At 56.3% G+C, this 4577-nt stretch overlaps 1 protein-coding gene across 12 annotated transcripts in view; it reads right to left on the bottom strand.

Moving 5' to 3' along the window:
* The window catches only part of LOC113204309 (serine/threonine-protein kinase MARK2-like), a 63133-nt gene that overhangs the window by 55525 nt on the left and 3031 nt on the right, over positions 1-4577 (bottom strand). The gene's annotated exons all lie outside the window — the stretch shown is intronic.

The following is a 4577-nucleotide window of genomic DNA, read 5'->3' as shown; positions in this document are numbered from 1 at the left end:
GGAGATGAGTCACTCCGGGGCTGGGAGCAGTGCGGCGAGCGAGAGATAACGGGGAGCAACGCGGAGAAAAGGGCGGACCGAGAAGAAAATAAGGGCTTCTCGAGCAGCCACGCCCCGCCACGCCACGCCCCGCCACGCCCCGCGTCCGAATCACAACCGCGACTGCACTACTCGCGCCACGCCACGCCCATGCAGCGCCGGGCTATTTCGGCTGCGGGCGCCGCGCACCGCCACCGCCCCGCCGCCACCTCTGTCTGTCTCTCTCTCCCTCGCCCGCACGTGCGCAGACGGTGCGCCCCGTGCGACACATGTGCCCGCGTGGTTCCCTACCGCCCCCTGGAGAGCGGCGCGGGGCACGGCGCATGCGACCCGCGGCGCCACGCCACCAGGCCAGGCCCCGCCTCGACGGACAGACCAGGACTTGCCTTCCATCCGTCAAATATTGACCGGAATGGGACGAAAAACGGGCAATCCACGCCCGAGCCCGCGGAGTGCACAGCTGGTGCGGCCCGCACGGCAGGCCCGGCCCCCCCCCCACAAAAGCAAAACAAAAACAGACGCATTGTCAGGCATTCCGACCGGCCGTCCGTCCACCCATTCAGCCTTTCATTTGAGACGGAAGGCGGCCAGGCACGCCAGACACGCAGCCGCACACGTGCTTTAAGGCAGTCGCCCACTTTGCAATTTCAATAGCCGAGTTGGGGCGGGCGTCAGCACTAGTAGAGTAGAGGCACACACATGACAAGCCCGACGGTCAAAAGTACACCCGCAACATCAAGATGCAAAAGTCAGCGTAAGGTAAAGATATGGCAGTCTGACCGTCAATGACAGATTTACATTCCAAACACACACACATACTTTTTGCCTTTCCTTTTTCCTCAGAGTCGAGTCTGCGCAGGGTGGTTTTTCGGTGCGCCCAGGTAAAGTACGCCTCCCCCCGAGAGTAGAGAGCAGCCCTTCCAATGCTCCGGCCCGTACGCCGCAGCGCCCGCAGTGCGACCCTCGGCGAGGCGCACCAGCAGCAGCAGCGCCAGCAGCCCCAGGAGGGCCGGGCCTCGGGCCGAGCCCAGCACTCCATTAGGAAATGGATCCATCAGGGCGGTCCTCGGCACTGCGCTATGCGCTCGGTGACGAGGGTGGCTCCTCCCTTCTCTCTCTGTCAAGGACAATCTGCTGCTGCCTAGCTGCAACTGCACCGTGTTCTATAGGGCATCAGGCTACCTCAGCAGGTTCATCTGCGGGACAGGTTCGAACGGGAACAGGGGTCAATGGCAAAGCGTGACAAAACAGGCCCAAAAAATATTGAGGATGATATCGAAACCGAAGTGTGTGAATGACATACACTCGTACGAGTGTTAGTTCCAATTCACACACTTTGTACACGTTAAGATTTTCATTTTTCCTTGGAAATTCACACACTTGAACCTACAAGTGAGTGAACGAATGAAAATTCACACGTCTCTACACGATGGAGCCACGTTCACACATTTGTGTTTTTCCGAGCAGGCGGCTCTGCCAGTAACAGTGCCGGGCAGAGGGGTGCATGCACACAACGGAGCTCCACAACACGCGCAGCTTGTGAAGCGCGGCACATCATCAGATCGAAGCGGTGGCGAGAACGGACGGAAATCGCCAAGGCTGTGCTGCTGCTGCTGCTGCTGCTGCTGCTGGTTGTGTTGTGTCCGATGCGTATCGCACTGCTGACGTCACGACGGCGCCGGCAGACACCTGTCAGACCGCCTCCCCCTCCTCTCCTCCGGTGGTGCCTTCCGCTCGCCCTTCCCAAAGGTTACAAATCACTTTCTCCCCGCCTTGCATACGCTGCCCCCTCCCCCTTTGGGGCAACACACAAACACAGCAACGGCGAGTACAGTACGGGCAGCACCACATCTGCGGTCGCCCCCTTGGGTCACGCGGCCACACACACACATCACAGCACTGTAACAAAAATTCTGAAAATTCAGTAGATGTTTTTCAGAATCGGCAGTCTGCATCTTGTTTTCAGACCATTACTCAAAATTTTCTAAGTTTAGACTGAAAATCCAGACTTTTCACTCTGAATCAGGTTTTCAGAGCAATTTGTCTGAATATTTTCAAGTATATTTTCAGATTCTACACTGAATCTATAATTCAGAGTTCCCGGTATGAATTTTGAGTGGCAAGTCCACCGGACAGGCGGACGAAGCACACCAGTAACCGACGCTGCTCCCCACGCAGGTAGCCGGCAGCCGAATGGTTAAGGTTGCGGCTTCCGAACCTGAAGGTTGGCGGTTCGATCCCAACCAAGGGCAGTACCGAATGGAATGTCTTCACGTGGGCATAGCCCTCTACCCCTACAACTGCTAGGTCCCTCGCTATGTGATCATTTTTAACATTTTCAAAAATATTTTCATACCGCGGCTGTCTGAATTTTCAGACTGAGTGGTATGGTAAGGCACTACTGAAATTTCAGACCCGGGTGCAGTCTTAATTTTCAGACTACTGGTCTGTAAAAAAACTTCAGACTAAAAGTACTGAAAATTCAGTAAAACTTTTTTTACAGTGAGGTGTTGAAACACACACACACACACACAAACAATCTCGGTTTTTCACACGCACAAACGCCGCACGCCACCGCGCGAACGCACTCACATCACGGGCACTTCTTCACACTTGCGATATCGTGTAGCGGCAGAAACACACAACTTTCGGTCCTGCGCCTCCCGAAACAAGCTTTCGCGGGGCGACTCCTCACGCAGGGGACACAGGCGAGAGTCCCTAAACACACACACACACACTTGGGCGCGCGCGTGCCCCCGAACTCGTTCCGGGAGCTGCTCCGCTCGGCTCCGCTCGGCTCCGCGTGGTGCGGTGCGGGGATTGGGAGCGACTGACTGACTGACTGGCCCGCGCCCCGCCCGGCCCGGCCGTTGGGCCCCCAACCCATTAATTAAAACACACCAACACCAACGCCTCATTGGCCCAGCGATCAGACGAACGGGCCGACAGCAGACGGACGGGCATAGCGCTTGTGTCAGGCGCTCGTCTAGTTGGCCGGCCACGAGTAAACACAGTAGTAAGTAGCATCGGCACATCGCCTCGACACGAAAAGAAACGAAAATCAGTATGGGAGTATGAGTCAACGGTAAGTTCTTTTGTTTACGCAAACTCGCCATTTCTCTTCAGACGAGTACAGTGGTTTTACTCACAAAAATAGCTCTTTTAGAACCGGCCCGCTTGTCTGGATCGAAGCTCTTTATTTTATCGATTATTTTATTTTTCGCGGAGATGCCATCAGCAGGTCCAGCTGCTGGGCCGCCGCCACAACCCTCTCCCCCGCCAAGGTCAAGAAATCTGTTTGTCTCGGCGTCCATCACAAACAAGGAGGCCGCCGCAGGGCCGGGGCCGGGGCGGCGCCGCCTCCAAAAGACTTATTCACGAGGCGCCACCGCCGGCCCGGCCCAATCTGTCGCATTAATTAGACAGACCCACATACCATGTCATCGAGTGCCAAAGAGTGCGTGACACTCGTCAAAGCACTCGGACTCGTTTCTACAATGGAAACGTTTCAAACTGCGGCGCCGAGCGCGCGCTTAGGGAGAGGGTCGTTAACGACCAGCCCATTAGGAGGAGTTTGCCTCCATTTTTCCACGAGTAGAGATAAACGGCCCTGCCGAGTGTCTTGGTCGCGCAGGCAGCCGCCGCCGCCTGCACCATCCATCCATATTCACGGAAAGAGTCGAGACAATTTGGGTTCCGTTTCCGATTAGTCATACTGCGGTCAGAGCCTACCTAGCCGGCGGCTTGCGCACCGCCGCGCTGTACAGTAGTACACCGCGAAAAAAGACAACACGCCGAAAAAGAGTTCCATTGACTTACAATCGTAGATAACGCACAAGAAGTGACGTTTTTTTTTCTTTCTCGGGGAACGCATGTATCCCGCTGAGGCACTGACGCAGAACATTCATAACACGCTCAGGTGATCGCTTTTTACGCTACGCAAACTCGTTGACAACAACACAACAGCGATGAGCTCCGGGCGCACTACTGACTCATGACAGTGTGCAGTGACAGTGCAGTGAGCAAATGAGCTGGCAGAGGACTTGCACCACAAACAAAAGGCCGTCATTAAAGCCAAACACAAGGACGCTCGCGGGACGCGCGGCGGGCCGAATTCGCGCGCGCGCATCGCGCCACTTATCATCCAATGAGGAAGCTGGCTACTGCAGCGCTGCAGATACAGCAATGTGACATCCGTCACGAGAATAGTTCTAAACATTTCGGCTCACAAATCCTTTAAAAAAAAAAATAAAAGAGCGTGTCTTTCCACGCATGTCGGTGGCACGCCGTATAAACAGCCGCGGAGTGCGAATGGCCGCCCCCGCTCGGGGCTGCTGCGGCTGCGCCACGCCATTCATCAGACGAGTTCCCCCGCCGCGGGGGCCTTGAGCTTCAAATTCGACAATAGATGGCGGCAGGCGAGGCGGCACGCTGCCTGCTGCCTCCTCTCTCTCTGTCTGATCTGCGGCCGCGCCCAGACGTTTGCGCCGAGGCGTTCGACACACACGCCAACAACCCAAAGTTGAACGACCGCGGCG

This window comes from Frankliniella occidentalis, unplaced genomic scaffold, assembly GCF_000697945.3.
Source record: "Frankliniella occidentalis isolate FOCC.00 unplaced genomic scaffold, Focc_3.1 Scaffold105, whole genome shotgun sequence".
Classification (NCBI taxonomy): Eukaryota; Metazoa; Arthropoda; class Insecta; order Thysanoptera; family Thripidae; genus Frankliniella; species Frankliniella occidentalis.
Note: the sequence above shows the minus strand (reverse complement) of the source record. Positions and strands in the feature narration are given on the sequence as shown.